The sequence below is a fragment of the Schistocerca nitens genome, chromosome 4, assembly GCF_023898315.1.
Source record: "Schistocerca nitens isolate TAMUIC-IGC-003100 chromosome 4, iqSchNite1.1, whole genome shotgun sequence".
Lineage (NCBI taxonomy): Eukaryota > Metazoa > Arthropoda > Insecta > Orthoptera > Acrididae > Schistocerca > Schistocerca nitens.
In genome coordinates, this window is record NC_064617.1 from 424083484 (window position 1) to 424104252 (window position 20769).

Sequence of the window (20769 nt, forward strand, 5' to 3'; positions counted from 1 at the left end):
AAATCAAAGACTACGATTTATTTGCAGAACATCTGGAAAACGCAACAGGTCTACTAAAGAAACTACTCACACCATGTTGTCCGCCCTCTTCTAGAGTACTGCTGTGCGGTGTGGAATGGGCATGAGATAGGATCTACGAAGGACATCGAAAAACTTCAAAGAGGCAGGTAGTTTAGTACGATAGCGAAATAGGGGAGTGAGAGCCACGGATATGATGAGTGAACTGGGGTCCTAATCATTAAAAGAAAAAGCATTTTTCCTTGCGGCAGTGTCTTCTCATGAAACTGCAGTCACGAATTTCCACCTCAGAGCATGGTAATATTTTGTTGGTGCCTACCTACAAAGAGAAGAATGATCATCATAATAAAATAAGAGAAATAAGAGCTTGCACTGAAAGATTTAAGAGCTCTTTTTTTCCCCACACCCAGTTCAAGACTGGAACGGTAGACAAATAGCTGAAAGGTGGTTTGATGAACCCTCTGCCAGGCACTTAATTTCAAATGGCTCTGAGAACTATGGAACTTAACATCTGAGGTCATTAGTCCCATAGAAGTTAGAACTACTTAAACCTAACTAACCTAAGGACATCACACACATCCATTCCCGAGGCAGGATTCGAACCTGCGACCGTAGCGGTCGCGCGGTTCCAGACTGTAGCACCTAGAACCGCTCGGCCACACCGGCCGGCCCAGGCACTTAATTGCAGTAGATGTAGATGTAGATGCAGATATAGCTAAGGATAGGTTCAAATGGCTTCAAATGGCTATGGGACTTAACATCTGAGGTCATCAGTCCCCTAGATTTAGAACTACTTAAACCTAACTAACCTAAGGACATCACACACATCCATGCCCGAGGCAAGATTCGAACCTGCGACCGTAGCAGCAGCGCTGTTCCGGACTGAAGCCCCTAGAACCGCTCGGCCACAGCGGCCAGCAGTTAAGGATAGGGGAGAAGTACGTAACGTACCCTACGCCACACACCGAAAGGTAGTTCGTGGTCTATAGCTGTAGTAGTATGTTTAGCCGATGGCGGGTGCAGTGTTCGTTACAGCAATTCGTTTTAGTTTATCGGCTCCGCTTGTGTCTAGTTTTCTGCGAGGTATAGTGGTCTTGTGCGGCGCAAACTGTTCGCAACTTTCATAACAGCCAAACTTCCCTCCGTGGCGACCACACGTCCGTACGGTCTACCAGTACAGCGGCCGGCGCCGCACGTGTTTGATTTACAGCGACACGCCGCTCTGACAGCTTTCATTTACCCGCAGCGGTGGGGCCTCCACGTCATATCCACAGCGCGCTGCATTTCCGCAACCTGTCCGAAGAAAGTTATGTTGCCTTTCACATTAGCTGTTCAGCGTGCTAAATTATTGCTCCTCCTATACGGGAATGGTTGTCAGGGAGGCTTACGAAGTTCCTGTTTTATGAAAACTTCATCACTCTGGCACACTTTTCTTACACGACTGAAATCTCCTTCTCTCCGGAAATAATTGAAGAGTTTTCATGCTAAAGTGGCTAAGCGCCATTTTTGCATAAACTGTGTTTTCTAGTTTTTTAGATGGTGTGTGAACAGAACTTTTACAAACTACAGTAGTGGACATCTGTATAAAGGCATGTAATTGGCGGGAAAATTTACTTTGTTGGCGGAATAATTGTGCACAGTGATTATGCAATACTTTGAGAGCCAGTATACTAACAAACGCAGTCAAACGGCATCGCAGTTAGTGTCAGTAGTATAGTACATAGAAAGATATCAACGATTCAGGTGGTAGAGGATGGAACTCAGTATAAAGGCGGTCGATTCCGTCCGGTGTTAGTGTGTGCGTATTTACCTTTATTGCAGACAGGAAACAGACACCATATCTGACAGTGCGTGTTGTGTACATCAGTCGCGACTGTGACAATGCCATGTGGACAACAGTTATCATGAGATGAAAAAGCAAAAATCTGAACATATAAGAAAACGGGGTTTTCGTGGTCAAATCGCCAAGAAGTTGAACCGCTCAGGTACAGTGATTAATAATTTCGTTTGAGGGGGCGCACGGTGTGACTCAACGTAAATTATGGGCTATGTAGAAAATTATTCGAGGCACTGAAACTGTTCCTTTTGCGCAAAGAAAGGGCCACAAACTGTTATTCTTCTCAGCTTATTGTTGATTTACAGTTGTTAGTAACTGCCAGACGTATACGACAAATTTTGTCAAATGACAGACATTTTGAATTCAAAAAACGACTGCAGAAATATGCCCTAACACACAAATATAAGCACCACAGATTTTAATTTGCTAAAAGACATATATCTTGGACTTCAAAATGGGATAAAGCGATCTTCATTGATGAGAAGTACTTCAGTTTAAATGGGCTGGATAGAAAAACTTAGGAAATTTGTGGTAAGTTCCTATGGGACCAAACTGCTGAGGTCATCGGTCTCTAGGCTTACACATACTTTATCTAACTTAAACTAACGTACGCTAAGCACAACACGCACACCCATGCCCAGGGAGGTCTCGAACCTCCGGCGGGGGCAGTCGCGCGAACCGTGGCAAGGCGCCCAAGACCGCGTGGCTACCCCGCGTGGCTGGCTGGATGGATTTTAATACTTTTGGCATCAGATAACAATGAACACAAAATTTAGTGGTGGAAGTGTTACGAATTGGGCAGTATTCTACGTTAAAGATAAATCACACATTGCTTGGCTGAACACTATAATGAACTGTAACATGTACGCTGAGATGCTGAAGCCAGAGCTAATTAGCATGTATGAAGATGTAGGCAACGAATGTCTAAGGTTTAAACAAGGTACTGCATCTATGCATGTTTCTGCTACAACTAAAAAGTGGTTTGAAGGTAAGGATATCGATGTCTTGCCCTGGCCTGCACTTATCCCGGATATGAATCCCGTCTAATTAGTGCATATTTTTGTTCATATTATTCGAAAAAAGTTTATTCCGAATAACTTGGAATGTAAATTTTGTTACTAAAGCCCTTCAGCATGGTAACCCATCAGTCATGGTTACCTTCAAGAAATATAATATCCAGTGGCTGTGAAGCATGGTTTCCTTCGGAAACTCCGTGCAACGTGCAACATATAAAATAAATTATTATTATTTGCTTTTTCCTTCTCAAGAGTACCGCAGTCTGAGTGGTTGTTTTTTTTTTTTTTTTTCACCAGAAGCGCGTTACGCGTTTATTCACGAATCATCGTCATTTGTCGTCCTGGAAAAATAGTATATGATATTCGAATAGCCTGTTATTCGGATAGCCTATTATGGAGAATCCTTTATATTTTGAGCTTACTTTACTACAGGAACGATTTAAATACCAAAACCGAACAAATAGAGACTGTAACTTAATGTGAGAAGTTAAATCTTTTGAACAGGTTACTTGTAAAAGATCTTCTTACTAAAAAGAAATAAAAAAGAGATAAATGGGAGGTAATATAAAATAGTCTGGTAACATGGAGTAGAGGGTCGAAAATACTGAAGAGAACTACATTTTTTAAATAAATTTAGACAGTACATTATGAGTAATGCAATTCACAATACAGTTTTGCAGCTTAGTAAGTCAACTTACCTTCTGTAATAAGCAGGAATCAGACATATAATCTTCCTGTTGAAACAACTTCTATGAATGCAGACGGCTGATGTCTTCGAGAATCTCAGATATTTCGACGGGTGCTCACCATGACACTTTCAGGTCACCTATTTGACGAGAGAGCGCTATGTAAAGAAATTGAAAAACTTGGTGTGTGGGGCATGTGCTGAAAGGCAACACATGTGCATCCACACACACACACACACACACACACACACACACACACACTGTAAGGACTAGCGCCACCACAAAACCGAAGATGATTGAGGTGAGAAATCGTCGATAGCGAATTGGGGTTCAGGATGGTTTCATTTTGTTCCTATGTTGTTAGACCGGTGAAAGAACAAAAGAACAGGATTTGAAGCAGGAACCTGCTTTGTTTATCGAAGGACGTAAGTGGTGTGATAATGAATTCCATAGCACACAGTCCAGTTGAACAGGAGTGAACATTTCTGCAAAGGGCATTCATAGAAGTTTTAGGGCCAAATATAGGTTTAAGGAAGGTAGCAGCGAAGAAGCCATAGGTAACAGAAGAAATAACTAAATTGATCCTCGGAAGTAGGAAGTACTAAAATGTTCAGGGAAAGACGGAAAAGACCCCCACACCCAGTTCAGTAGCCCTTCAGTGCCACTCATGCACCTTCGTCAGGTATGTTAAAAATGGATCTGTCACACTGGCTCCACTGCTGCTCTAGCGTCTGGGGGAGGCAACCCCACTGAAGTGGTGAAGTGGTGTCGAACGGGTTTAGCCACGAGAAGTGGCCGCCAGGTTTGAGGTGTCATGTCACGGACTGCGCGGCCCCTCCCGTCGAAGGTTCGAGTCCTCCCTCGGGTATGGGTGTGTGTGTTGCTCTTAGCATAAAAAGTGGTTCAAATGGCTCTGAGCACTATGGGACTTAATATCTGAGGTCATCAGCCCCCTAGAACTTAAAACTACTTAAACCTAACTAACCTAAGGACATCACACACATCCATGCCCGAGGCGGGATTCGAACCTGCGACCGTAGACCTGCGACCTTAGAGCAGCCCTGAGGAACCACTGAACTGAATGGGTGTTGAAGTCCCTGACGAGTACCTTTTTGATCAGCAAATGTGCATTGGTGGCGCTGAGAGTGTTGCAGAACTGGGGGATCTTAGAGGGACACTTTGCCGTATCATTCAGGCCCATTTCAATGTATCACCCTTCCATGACCAAGGCACAGGAGGGCGCGAAGCAGGAGGGCTAGAAAACCAAAAACACATTTTGCTGCTTCAGATTACGTTAAAATTTCGTCGAGTGGTTTCGAACGGTCCCACCCTGTATTCCATGGAGTTGCAGACCCACGATGTCCTTAGAGTGGGGCTGCACCGTTTGAGGGTGTCAGCAGTGTCAAATGTTGTCAAGAACATTGTCCTGTTGTTTATCGCATTGCGAACTGTCATTTTCGACCGCAAAAGGTGTGAATCAACGTCCCACGGAAAGGGGTGGTGGTTTCATTGGCGCCCTGTACGCCACCTTCTGTGGGGCTTTTCGTGTAGAATCTAAGTGCGATGTCTGAAATATTTTGCTCAGCCACCCATAAGAAAACTTTGTGATTTCAACTCCAGGAATCGTGGTTCTCACCTCCATCGCAGAGGCATCAAAAGAAGGGGTGAAATATTGGTAAGTGGGTGTGTGACGACGTTCCCATCGTGTGATACGTCCAAGATGGCGTTGGACAGAATGGTGGTGAAATTTGTTGCCAATGTGACATCATTAACGTTACACTTAAGATGAACTTCTGAGCTGCGACGTTTTCTACGCATGGGTTGAGATCTTGCTGTCTGCAGCTTTGCCGAGCCCGAGGATGACGTGCAGAGCGCACGCTTTTGATCCTTTACAGAGGATGGCTTTAAGCGCATTTCAAGCTTAAGTGTCGCAATGGGAGACAATAACAAGGTTTCGAAAAAGTGATACTTCTTTGCGCATTATCGAATCGTCCAGAACTGACCACCGAACAGAATGTCCAGGTCATAATGTATTCCGAAGGAAAATATTTGTTGTGAGAGTATTGCTCCTGGAGTGCTCGTTTCTAGCTGTGAAATTTTGCCATTCCGTATCTGAACTCCTACTTACCTCTATGGCCTTGTGTTATCTTTCATACACAAAACGTAGCGACAATGCAGAACTTTTAAAAGTTAAAATTTAAATAATTACCTGAAATAGAAAGGAAATTTGGTATATGTAGTTTTTCTCATAGCGGAATACAGAATGTGGACGGCGACTCATCAATACGGTTGAGACTTAAAAGACCGGGAATACAAACCGCATGTCTTCTGATGTTAACAGCCCGAGAGTATAAATTATTATTACTCTAGAATCATAAATCAACAAATATACAGAATATAATAACAGGACTAAGAAATTAAAGTATCTTCGTAACAGACGCGCCCAGAACTTCTCAACCTCCAAGGTGCATGCCTTTATATAGCTTACCTAGGTATCTACAGTCTTCGAAGACAGCCTCACTGCAGTTCTCTACACCACTAATCATCGATCTCCACAGAATCCGAAAGCAGTACTGTTAGATGCATCTTCTCAGCCACCCTAAGACTATGTTAGATGCATCTTCTCAGCCACCCTAAGACTAAAGCGTTAACTGTAATAGATTTTCTAAATTCGAAATTAAAGATTGTACCTTACTTACTTTGACTTTCTGTCAAAGCGTTCGTCTCTAAGGGATTTAGAAACCTTCTTATTTTTAGCATTTAATTGTTACAGAAGGAGGTTCTTGTGACACCCGCGACAGTAAGTCACGTGTTTCATGTGTTTGTCAGAATGTATTCAGTATGTTTCCATGTTTTAGTTGTTACTGTTTAGTATTTCTAAGGTGGAGATGGGAAGCCAGGCTGTAATTCGCCTAAATCAGTATGCATGGTGAGACGGTACCTGCCGGAAATGGCTAGGAAAAACAATAACAGGCGTGGCCGTCTGCGTGCGTCCTGTTTTAACACTAGCAGCTGAATCGGCGAGTGCTGTGACAGCCAAGTGAGCGTGTTTCGACAGCTGCGGGGACCCCGCTTGCACAGAAGCTGATGATTCGCTTTCACCATACCATGGATGTGGATGTTCTACATACCGTCCCACAAGTGAATGTTATGAAAGTTGAGATACCACTCCACGTAAAGGTGGCCTCATCTGTGAATAGGATGAATGACACAAATCCCGTAATCGTAGTTGCCTGGTGAAGAAACCAGAGACAAAATTGCTCCAGAAGTGGAAAGTCTGTCGCTAGTAAGCCCTGCACACGCTGTAAGTGATACGGGTAGTAACTATTGTCATGGAGAATATTCCACATGGTCGTCTGGCTTACCCTGTAATGGCGGGTCAACTGCCTAGTACTGACAAGACGGTCGCCTTCCACACTGTTAATCACATTTTCCTCTCCAAGACTGCTGTCGAGCATTTCTGGTACGTCCTTCGTGATTTCCTGCTTCCTGAAACGACCCTATCTCAGACAAACAGCGAAACCCTTTTGCACACATTGAATGCTGTGGTTGTTGTAGTTGGTTGTTGTCGGCGGGGATAGGACTCCTAATACAACCTTGCTTCCCGCCACCCGTAGCCATTTGCCTTTCCGCGAGTAAACAACAAGTAAGCAAGCTGTCGATTCGAAAACGGAACCATACGTACTTAACTGTGGCTGCATGGAACAGTGCTTACTAGACCACAGTGTCTGTAACAAATTACGATTGACTAAATGGTCTCTAGCACGGAAACCAGTCATTTCCGGACATTAGACTTTTTTGTTCCGTATCCTTTCATCGATCAATCCTTAGAGTTTGTACATGGCGGAAAAAATCACCCTGTATGTGCCTCAATATGAGCCATAATTTTTGGTATCTTATCTTCGTGGCCCTTATGCGCAATGTGTGTTGGAGGCAGCAGAATCGTTCTGCAATCAGCTTCAGGTGCCAGTTCTCTAAATTTTCTCAGTAGTGTTCCTCGAAAACAACGTTGCCTTCATTCCAGGGATTCCCCTTTGAATTCCCGGAGCATCTCTGTAACACTTGCATGTTGTTCGAACCTACCGGTAACAAATCTACCAACTGGCAACGAGTTGCTTCGATGTCATCCTTTCATGTGTCCTTGTGCGCATTCCAAACACTCTAGTAGTATTCAAGAATAGGTCTCAATAGCGTCCTACATGCGGTCCGCTTTACAGATGACCAACACTTTCCCCAAATTCTTCCAATAAACCGAAGTCGATCATTCGCCTTCCCATCCACAATCCTCGCATGCTCGTTCCATTACATGACACTTTGTAAAGTTATGCCCACATATTTAAACGATGTGATTGTCGGAACATTATGGGGTTGTTTTACATAATCAACCCGCATTAACTCACATTTTTTCTATATTTAGAGTCAGCTGCCATTTACCAGACCAAGTAGAAATTTTGTTTGTCATCTTGAATCCTCCTACAGTGACTCAACTTCGACACCTTCCCACACACCAAGGCATCACCAATCGCAGATTGTAGCCCACACTGTCCACCAGATCATTTATGTATATGGAAAATAGTAGCGGTCCTGCCACACTTACCTGCTGCACTCTCGTGCTGTTGATGATGATCCATCAATTCCAGGGGACCGTTAAACTCGGCAGCCCCCCTTGGTGCTATTCTAGAGAAGTAGCCTGTTTCTTGGCACTGAGTTTCATTCTGCCTCTTCCGTCATCATCATCATCATCATCATCATCATCATCCAGCCCAAACATGACACCACACCACACACACACACACACACACACACACACACACTCCAACATAAACAAACACAAACACATTACAATCACCTACATTACCACGTGCACATAAAAAAAAACACAACTCGCACACTTCGCGAAGGGAAGGTGAGATATTTCACTAAGGATGAGGAAAACCTTATCAATAGGCGGCTGAACTTGCACTTCGGGTTCTCCCAGCTGCGACGTGTCGAATGACACGGTTGATTTTCCCCGCCTCCAGACGTGTTAGTCATATGTCACGCTCATGCCTCCAGTAGGCGGAAGAGCGGCCATATGACTGACAGGTGTGCCGCCACGGCCAAGGAAGGGATAGGAGTGGACAACAGCAGTGCATCTGCGTGGCGAATCAGCGTGAGCAGCGTTCGTCTACGTTACTTTCTTCGCACGCGGAAGCAGGTGGCTGGCAGGTCACTCACTCGGTATTACACGGCGCTTACTCACGGAGTGATGCGAAACAGCCACGTGCCCTTGCCACGCGGGCAAGGAAACATAGACTCTACGTGATACTAATGCACCTGGAAAGCATTCAAATGCATTTAGAATTAGAATTTCTTTCTAGCTCTCGATTTTGCACGTTTTCTGCGGAGAAGGTGTGTGCTGTAGACCTGAGATTCACCAAGTGTTATCACATTATAACGGAAATTAAAGTAATAACCGAATATTGAATGTTGTTGAAGGTAATTGTTTCAATCGTGGAACTACATATTTCTGTGAAATAATGGCTGAAGAATTCACGCTCACTTTCAGTCAGCTGCTAAAATCGCGCTGACATTTGGACATATTTTGAACACAACTGATCAAAAAGACTTTCATTGAGAAGTGTGACCACAGACTATAATTGTCATCTTTGTTTGTAGTTAATGAAAAACTTCAAGCCATCTACATCGTAGGCTTTTGCAGGTAAATCGAGCAAATGAAGTAGTACGACTTGTTACACATGATAATATGAACAGAAAGAGAAAGGAAGCATAAGATGTAGTGGTGAAAAGACATGGATATTATTCAGATAGATTTATATCTGGATAATCATACGAATAAGTAATCATTCAAACAAATTTACTCGCCAATAAATTATCTGTAAATTAAATAAGGAATAACATATACTGCAGGCCCAAAGAAAGTGGCACACCTGCCTAATATAGTGTAGGGCTCCACAGCGATCACGCAGGAGTGCCGCAACACGACGTGGCATGGACTCGAATAATGTCTGAAGTAATGCTCGAGGGAACTGACATCCTGAATCCTGCAGGGCTGTCCATAAATCCGCAAGAGTACGAGGAGGAAAAGATCTCTTCTGAACAGTACCTTGCAAGGCATACCAGATATGATCAATAATGTTCATGTCTGGGGAGTCTGGTGGCCAGTGGAAGTGTTTAAACTCATAAGAGTATTCCTGGAGCCACTCTGTAGCAATTCTGGACGTGTGGGGTGTCGCATTGTCCTGCTGGAATTGCCAAAGTCTGTCGGAAGGCACAATGGATATGAATGGATGCAGGTGATCAGACAGGATGCTTACGTACGTGCCACCTATCAGAGTCGTATTTAGGGGTCCCACATCACTCCAACTGCACACGCCCCACACCATTACAGAGTCTCCATCAGCTTGAACAGTCACCTGCTGACATACACGGTCCATGGATTCATGAGGTTGTTGCATTGGGGGCTTAATTAAAATGCAATAATTTTAGTAGCTGTGTGACCGGTTGCGAAGTCTCGTAACCGGTTGGCCCTGAGTAGTATAAGCACGCAATCTGACTGCATAAAATAACAATTGATTAATTAAGTCCCCTGCAACTATAAAAACTACGAAACAACAAAGTATAAGTGTAACTGTTCAGTGTGTGGTAGTGTGATTCAACGTACATGTATCTGGCACGGTGCTTCCTCAATACGACAAGAAATTTTGAACACCATTTACAATGAACTAATTGAAAAACCAGAAATACTATAATTGCACAGAAACCAGAATTACAAGATTGATACATGAACACGAGCCAGATGCTTTGTTGACTGAACCTGTAACCAAGAGGCATTGTCATTCAGGAAATGTGAAATAAAAATCTTTTTTGTTACCTCCATATATATTGACGAAAAATACACTGTGATCATTGCAACATCTTCCATCTATACATTACACCAACCGAACAGCATCTACTCTCTCGCCCAACGGAACAACAACTGCACACGACATGCTCTCAACTAGTACTGCTCTGGACATCCTCTCCACAAGTACTGCCCACGGCAACCTCTGAACTACTACTGCACCAGTGGAGGCGGCGGAATATTAATCTTTGGCGCAATCTCTGGCGCTGTGACTCAGTGTAGCCACCTTACATTGTCTCCATATCCGTACACGTCCATCCGCTCGATACAATTTGAAACGAGATTCGTCCGACCAGCCAACATGTCTTCAGCCATCAACAATCCAATGTCGCTGCTGATGGGCCCAGGCGAGGCGTAAAGCTTTGTGCCGTGCAGTCATCAAAGGTACACGAGTGGGCCTTTGGCTCCGAAAGGCCACATCCACGATATTTCATTGAATGGTTCGTATGCTGACACTCGCTAATGGCCCAGTTTCGAAATCTACAGCAGTTTCCAGAAGGGTTGCGCTTCTGTCACGTTGAACGATTCTCTTCAGTAGTCGTTGGCCCTGTTCTTGTAGAATCTTTTTCCGGCCGCAGCGATGTCGTAGATTTGATGTTTTACCGGATTCATAACATTCAACGTACACTGGTGAAATGGTCGTACGGGAAAACCCCCACTTCATCACTACCTCGGAGATGCTGTGTCCCACTGCTCGTGCGCCGACTAAAACACCACTTTCAGACTCATTTAAATCTTGATAACCTGTCACCGTAGCAGCACTAACCGATCCAACAACTGCGCCAGACACTTGTCTTATATAGGCGTTGCCAACCGCAGCGCAGTATTCTACATGTTTACATATCTCTGTGTTTTTGTATGCCTACACTAGTTTCTGTGTTGCTTCAGTGTACAATGCCACCGTATTTTCTTTCTTTGCTTCTTGTACAGCATTAGTATTTGTTCTCTTGGCTCATCGCAGTTCCTGTTTGACAAATAGCTTATTGATGGTTTGTCTAGAAATTTGCCGTTGTGGCTCAGTGTCTTACGTTCCAGACTGCAAACTTAGGCTTAGGGTTCGATCCTCGGTGGGTCCTATGATTTTCTATGTTCTTATCGCTTCTTTCAGCTATAACAATGGCAATAATTCCAAGTCAAATTGCACGGTATTTCGGAGTACATGTTAAAACGTAGATCCCTGTCGAATTGTCTCTGAGAGTTTGTTCAGATGTGGGAGGAAGTCAAGGGCACACCATGTCTAGTAAAGCACGGCAGTGCTGAAACCATCCTTCAAGTTGAGGATATCTTTACTTGATTACAGCGTAACAAATTAAACATAAAAATGCGTATTGGCCGACGCCCACAGCCATTTGGGCTATAACGCAGCCGCAATGTTGAGCAGTCAATTTAGTCAGCCAGCTAACGGTCAGTTGTGACCAAGCAGCCGAACGAAATGGCTGTGGACTATGTTATGCCTTTTTCTCATAACAAACGTACTTTACTGTAATTATAAAAATTATTTTTCCGTCATTTTACTTGCTTTCCACCGATCAGCCAAACATTACGAGCCGGCCGCTGGTGGCCGAGCGGTTCTGGCGCTACAGTCTGGAACCGCGCGACCGCTACGGTCGCAGGTTCGAATCCTGCCTCGGCCATGGATGTGTGTGTTGTCCTTAGGTTAGTTAGGTTTAAGTAGTTCTAAGTTCTAGGGGACTTATGACCTCAGCAGTTGAGTCCCATAGTGCTCAGAGCCATTTGAACATCACTACCACCTACCTAATAGCCCGTGTGCCCGCATTTGGCGCTGATAACAGCAGCGACGTGTCGTGGTATGCAAGCAATGTGGCCTTGGTAGGTTGCTGGAGCGAACCGGCACCACATGTGCACATCCAAGTCACCTAATTCCGGGGAGAGGGGGGGGGGGGGGGGGCGATGTGCTCTCACGCCACGCCTAGTCACATCCCAGATGTGTTCGATCGGGTTTACATCTGGAGAGCTGGGGGCCAGCACATTAACTGGAACTCGACACTTACCTCGAACCAACTTGTCTCCGTCCCGCAGTACAGGTTTCAAGGAGCTGATCCCTGGAAGACGAGGGATCCACACCCTCCCATCATAATGCTGAAGAGGGTATCGGAATTCATCAGACCATACAATGCTCTACCACTGCGCCAACGTACATTGCCCATGATCACGTGCCCATTTCAGTCGAAGCTGCCGATGTCGTGGCGCTAACATTGGCACATGGATAGTCGTCGGCTGCGGAGGACCATCGTTAGAAGTGTTCGGTGCACCGAGTGTTCAGACACATTTGTTCTCCGCCCAGCATTAAAGTCTGATATTAGTTCCGCCACAGTTGGCTGTCCTGTTTTACCGCTCGGCCCAGCCTAAGACGTCCTACATCTGTAATCACGGATGACAGCGCAACCCCGCGACGTATGGACGTGGTGGCACCTTTTTTATCCATAGCTTGTTTCAGTTCGTCAGTCACTTTCGTCACCTCAGTGTAATAAAAAAACACAGCGATTTTTATACACTGAATTAATCAGTAAATTTGTTTTCCGCTGAATTCAAATCAAATGTGTGTGAAATCTTACGGGACTTAACTGCTAAGGTCATCAGTCCCTAAGCTTACATACTAATTAATCTAAATTATCCTAAGGAGAAACACACACAGACAGACAGACACACACACACACACACACACACACACACACATGCCCGAGGGAGGACTCGAACTTCCGCCGGGATCAGCCGCACAGTCCATGACTGCAGCGCCTCAGCCGAATTCGTATGTCGCTTATGTACAGTATGATGAGCCAAGCGAGTCACCAACAATACTTCGAGCGTAGTTGTTTCCGCCTGGAACTCCAAATTAACCATTATAATGCACAGCAGTAATGTTGCATATTTGTGTGTCACAATGTCTTCGGTAGAGCGCTGACTTCGTCGGCTAATCCATCATCACCATTGCGACTATTGGCAAACGACGATAATTTCGTCATCAGAAATCTGACCGCTGCAGTTGTCGTTACCATTTCGCCACCAGTCAATTGTGTCATTAACAGCTATACATAAGCATCCAGAAATTTGTGAAAATGCTTCAGCAAACTATTTATTCAGTGTGCAAACTGGATAGATTACTCCTCTGTTCTGGCGCCGTTGAAGTTCCTGCACCAAATTCAGAAGCAATATTGTTCAACAAAGTTCTTTTGTTCATCCTATGCATCTAGTTTTTTGCCCATGGACAATACACCTTCCATCTCCTCGATGGTATTTTACATTCGCAGCGTCCGAGGAAAACTTCAGTATTGTTTGTTGACTGTCAACCAGTTAACTGACGCCGTGCCAGAAATAGTGTATGGCGGTTGACTGAATTTTAAGGAGGAGGAAATTAGTGTTTAACGTCCCGTCGACAACGAGGTCATTAGAGACGGAGCGCAAGCTCGGGTGAGGGAAGGATGGGGAAGGAAATCGGCCGTGCCCTTTCAAAGGAACCATCCCGGCATTTGCCTGAAGCGATTTAGGGAAATCACGGAAAACCTAAATCAGGATGGCCGGAGACGGGATTGAACCGTCGTCCTCCCGAATGCGAGTCCAGTGTGCTAACCACTGCGCCACCTCGCTCGGTGACTGGATTTTAAATTAGAGATTGTTGTCGGTCGGTATTTCTCATTATTACTTGTAGAATATCGAATACTGTACAGGTAGAATACATGGAAAAATGTGCGGATGGACCAGAGATCCGGATTAATGAGGGCCAGATAAACGACGTTTCACCTGACTGCCAACATGGGAAATGATTATTTATCAATGCAGATTCGGGTACAAGATACGGAGAATCACTGGTGTATGTTTTACTCATCTCAAGCGGAAGGGTGTTTTGTAAACATATGAACCATATGATTTTAAAGGACTGTTTCGAGTATCAATATGAATAAAAGCCTCCTGAATCCCCCACAGCAGTCCAGACGGACCAGCAGGTAGAGAAGCGGCGCGGCATCGGCAGACAATGCGGCTGCGCGCTGTGGACTGGAAGAGTGAGGGGGCGGAATAATTCAGCAGAGCTGGGCGCCCATTTACAATTCGGATGCGGCGGCTGTCCTGCTGCCGATCCGCGGGCCGCTGCCTTGCTGTTCGGCAGGGCTGCCACCACCTGCTGCGAATGCCGCAGGTGCCACGCGTTTACTTTTAAATCCGCCGGATGGAGGCAGCTACGTTCTAGTGAGAGTCTTTATGTACCGTTTTACTAAAAGGTACATAGATCAAAAGCCATCACCTCTACAGTTTAGAGACAGGGTAGTATTAGCAACTGGAAATTAGCTGAAACCTCAATTAAATAACAATGACGTATTAAATTCAGATGGTAATATACTAGGTTGATGCATAGGTTCGTAAGTTTTTGTTTTTTTATGTTGGTATATCCGTTACTATATGTTTCTTTATCAGATGGTTCAAATAGCTCTGAGCAGTATGGGACTTACCATCTGAGGTCATCAGTCCCCTAGAACTTAACCTAACTAACCTAAGGACAGCACACACATCCATGCCCGAGGCAGGATTCGAACCTGCGACCGTAGCGGTCGCTCGGTTCCAGACTGTAGCGCCTAGAACCTCTCGGCCACTCCGGCCGGCTGTTTATTTATAGTGTGTCTTTTTTTTATTTGTAGCTTACTATTGCTATTTAAGTTTACATATTGTCATTTTGTCGTTTGGAGATGGTAAGTTGAGCTGTGGACTCCAGAAAATGGAGTGCCAAGTGGAGAAATCGGAACTTTTCCGACATACTGTGTAGTTTGAGTTCAATGGGGGAGTGACAGCAGCGGACGCAGCCAGAAACATTTGCGCCTTGTATGGTGGCCATCGGATAGAGCACGGCAAGAAAATAACTTTCTCATTTTAATGACCGTCGTTTTGACGTTGGTAACAGAAAGACATTGGGGTTTGATGAAGATCATTTAAAAGTATTAATCCAGAATCAGCCACGTCAGCGTTTCCAGAACTGGCAGATGTCATGAACTGTGATCATTCCAGCATCATGCGACATCTGCATGCAATGGGGAGAGTTCAACAATCGGGTGTGTGCATACCGCATGCTCTAAAACCACAAAAATCAGCCGGTACCCATATGGCAACATTGCTTGCTCGTCATCAATTGGTGCGTGAACAGCACCGATCATTCGTATCCTATATCGGTACTGGTAACGAGATGTAGTGCCTTTATGCTAACGTAACGAAAACAAAGCAATCGTTGAGCCCAAACAAAGCAGCAACTTTCCGTACAAAGACGGGCGCGCATCCACAAAAGATATTTTTTTTACATCTGCTGGGAAAGTCACGGTGCGCTGTACTACCAACTTGTAATATTAGCATCTGTTTCGATAGCTTAAATAAACTTACATTCGATATTCTAACCATGCAGGCTCATAAAAGCCATACAATTTGTGTAAAAATTTCTTAGATCGTCGCTGAGCAGCGACTACCTGATATTTCAAAGAATATCTTACGCGCCACAGCGCAGGATACGAATTGTTCATAAATTGTATCGATAGAGATATTTTGTGTTCCTTATTTTTTGACAGCTGAACAACTGTAATCCTCTTCTTTTACCACAGTCCTGATACATTTCATATTGACCGAGGACGCGTATATGGCGTGGTCCACAATCACTAATTAGTTATTACAAAATATTACTAGTGCGCAGTGCTATGTAAGAATTTATGTGTGCAGCTAAGATGAAATGTCGAAAATGCTAAAGGACTTTATTTAAAGCAACTGCCAGCAAGACATAAAATTGAAATGTACGGAGCCCATTGTTAGCAATACTGACTAAGGTAATTAAATTGGTTACTGTGCTCTCAAATGCTGTAGTGCCTGCTTATTACTTAAAGTATTTCTATGCTATCCATCTCCTATTAATGACAACAGAAATAACGGTGTTTTTATAGCTACCAGGTACCGACCGCATGTCGGCAAACGTCTTAGTTAAGGCAGAAGGCGCATTGCTATTTACCTTGTTTGTGATTTAAATCCAATTTCTCTTAATGTGTGGTGTAGTATAGCAAAGAAAATTTCCATCTCTGTCTGGTCTCTTAGGTTTCTCTGTTCGTAGTTGGTATGTCTCATATCCGGTCGTGATCGAACATAATCACGACACAAATAAATTAAGTGGCAATGCGAACTCTGTTCTTAATCTTGAGAACGTTACGCCTTCTGCAAACGATTTCATGTGACATAAACTATCACATACAGTACTTAAGCTTTTGAAAAGTCTTTGCTCTTCCCGCCAAGAAGTGGTGCAAAACTCACAACAGATTTCTGAATCTTCACAAGAGAAAAATAATTTAATCAAAATATAAATAATTAAAAAGAACACCACACTTTGCGCCCGAACAGGGACCCGACTGAAATCACGAAAATCAGTCCTCTTGTGTTTGCTGCTAATATAGATGTATCTAACAATACATTTATTTTTCATGTGCACGCTACGCGTTTAAAAAATTGTGGATGAAAATTTCAAAGAGGAAAGACGAGCCGATGTCGGAAAGCGGCGAAATGTTATATCCAGTTGCCGATTTTCAAGACATCAAGCGTCAAGTTACGAAAAAATTTTCATATGCAGTTGTGACGCTTCAGTAGTACAGTTGTCTTTCGAGCTACATTACCATTCTTCCTTTGATTTCCATCTGCACATTTAAAAAATCGGCTTAAAATTATTTTCTTTTTAGTCAAAATTTAGTAGGATTTACAACGTAGTGTCTAAATCCCATTGTTGAGTCTTGATTTCAATGTGTAAATATGACGTCATGTGACATGTAAAATGCTAGCGCTGTGTGCTATTTCAGTTGTTCAATGTGCCCGTCTTCCATCTTGTCTTCTCCGCTTCAGTTCACAGTCGTTTGTTAGGCGAGTGCAACTCCCATACTTGACAGACAGCACGTGACCTGACATCTCAACCGCGTTGCAGACCACCTGTAGCTGACGTAATACTGTTGACAAACAGACCACGCGAGATGGCGGAGGATAAACAGAAATTAATCCTGACAGCAAGTGACAGTGACGATATGAACAGCACTCAATATTCGTTGCGCTCAGGTGCAATTAGCATGCGAGTGGAGACGGAAACTAACGCCGGTGATATGATTGACACAGACCAAACAATTCAAACGATTCCCGCGGGTAGCAACTCAACTGTAGATAGGAATGCAATGCTCCTTCAAATCCAAAATTGTATGGGAAATAAAGATAGGTAAAAGGAACAATTGCGATTAGAAAAGGAACGAAAAGCAAGAGGGAGAGCTGAACGAGAGGAGGAAAACAAAAAAGAACTAATGCGAGCTTTTACCGATTTAAATAAACAATTTGATGCGGTTAATGAAACATTTTAAGTGATAAAAATTGAAATAACTACCGACTTGAAAACTGATCTGAATACCCAATTGGGCGAGGTCAAGTGGGAAATAAGTAGGCAAATCGAAGCAGTAAAAACCGAGATGCGTAAACAGGTTGAGGCTGAGATCAAGCAGGTATCTAGAAAATTTGATGCAGCACTAGGAGCTACCAAGGGTGAAATTAATGCCACAGTATAAGCATACCATAGCGAAACTGTAACATTAAAGGGTAATAGTGATACCATTTCAAAGGAGGTCAGCGCTGTGAAACTGGTTGTCACTAATATAGGAAAGGAGATAGATGATTTGACGAAACAAGTAGAATAACTTGACATAGAGGAGCAGGTAAAAATTACGGTAAAGGCTCACGCCGAAGCGTTATGCGACCACTACACAGAGTGGATATAAACCAAAGACCATCTGATAGAAAAAAGGTAAAGACAGAACTGAAGGAAGTAGTAAGGGAAGTTACTTATAATCTTTTGGCGGAACCAGGAGAATCGGAAGACACCGTGTTATCTGAGCTAAGACAGATAAGGCGAACTTTGGCACAACACCTTCCTCAATGGAAGCAGCAGGTCATTGAAGAGGTGCAGACACTGAAGAACAAAGTGGAAAGTCCCTCACATCCGATGTATAGCGAATGGAAACAGTTCCCATGCCGAAATGACAATAGGCAAATTCATTACAGCACTCCACTTGATCACACGTTTTACCACAGTCTGACAGACAGTGCATAACCACACTGAAGTGAACAGCCCACCAACATTCATAACCCAAATGCAGGAAGAAAGTGTATTGAAACACAAAACATTTACAACCTTTCACCCGCAAAAACGTGACATGCACCCGATCGTATTTTTGCGAAACTTCTCTCGATTATTTCCGAACAGTTGGACAGACAGGCAAATAATACAGTTTGTAACGGGGTATATAACAGGAGAGGAGGAGGAGATTAGTGTTTAACGTCCCGTCGACAACGAGGTCATTAGAGACGGAGCGCAAGCTCGGGTTAGGGAAGGACGGGGAAGGAAATCGGCCGTGCCCTTTCAAAGGAACCATCCCGGCATTTGCCTGAAAGGATTTAGGGAAATCACGGAAAACCTAAATCAGGATGGCCGTATAACAGGAGATGCCGCCTTATGGGGAATAGAAATGACAGACAAATGCAGGACCTATAATGAATTCAAGCGGATGTTTCTGAACAAATTTTGGAGTGATGGTGTTCAGCAGCGCTTAAGAAAAGAAGTGTTCAATGCCGAAATGTTCAATTCGAAACACGGCAGTCACAGAAGATATTTCGAAAAATATTTAGCAAAAATTAAATTCTGGGACTCGCCAATTACAAATAACGAAGCGATCATGATTTTGAAAACTAAATTGCCCATCTCTATAAGGGAGAGATTAGTTAATGTTTCCAAGGACGATACCGAAGCATTTCTTTCCATATTGTAGTCATTGGATTTAATTCGCGAAGACGCGGTAGCAAATGTCGGTAGCGCTCCGAAAGAAGTGATCAGGCGAAACAGTGGAGGTTACGCGATCAACAATGGAAATGAGGGAAGAGCGCGCGGTAGCGACGCTTACTACCAACCGTCCGGCGGCTACAAAAATCAACAAGTGTCGTACGGAAATGGACAGTTTCGACCGAAGGATAATAATAAACAACGGTGCAATCCAATGGATAGTACACAACGGCCACAGTACGGAAACTCAACAAACAATTATCCACAAAATCAGTACGGGAACAAACCACCACAGTAAGGAAATTATCAGAGAGGACCAGTCTTTAACAGGACGCGTGAGTGGAAATCACATAAATGGCGTGGAACAAGTGGAGGACAACAGCATTTTGCTAATAATGACAACACTATACACTACCTGGCCCAGAATACATTCCGATCTCCGACTAATATAAATTTTTTCGCTCACTCAAATGGTTATGCAGGATATCCGAAGACGAAACGGCAAAAGACTACACAAATCTATTATGCGCAAAGTGGATCGTACACAGGACAAGATCCTTGTCCACCACCCTTCGTGACACAGTCACAACACCAAAACGAAACAGAGGAGACGTTAAGGGCGATATCCGATAGGGAGAACCACCACAATCAGGAAAACTAGAAACAGCATTTTTTAGCCTCCACGAGAAGCTGACACCAAAATCAGGTAGGCGTTGATTTCACTGACAACGTATGCAAAGCTTCGTAAGAAAGCGTTTGACAAAAAGGTAAATAAGGTTATTGAATGCAGAGAAGGTGAGAGAATCTTACTAAGGACTCATTTTAAACCATCGAAGCTACGAAAGAAAAATCGTAAGTGCCGGCGCGTTTACGAAGGCCCACATGTTATCATCAGGAAGCCGCACACAGGAAGTTACTTGCTAGCCGACTCCGTGACTGGAAGGATTAAAGGCCTGTCCACCATAATGACTTAAGAAAATTCTACAATGGTAACACAAGAAATTTACAGATGTTAGTAGTACTAGGCAATTGCAAACCATCATCAGAGAACAAGGTAAGTCGTCGACGTCGAATGATAACTCAAGAAAAATGACAAGCCAGTAGTTAATACGTCTGGAGGTCATCATACAATGCTGACTGTATGAGGAAATTTTATACCGATGTGTTAATTGAATGCAGGTGAAGGAAAATGTCAAAGAGAGAACTTAGTTCTAGTTTTAAGTTAATACATACGATGCACGCTCGTGTGACAATCTGGCAATCAGCCCCCGATATGTATAAATCACAGAGGAAGGAGTGATTAGTGCCCTTCTCTCAGGTCTTATAATGAAGGTGATTTTTTTTTTTTTGGGGGGGGGGGGAGAACTAAAGCCTCTCTGAGGACAAGTTGTAGTCCTGTGTAAAAATAGGTCATAATTTTTCGTGACTAGAATCAAAGGATAACAGAGGATATCGTAATGAGAGCGACACAT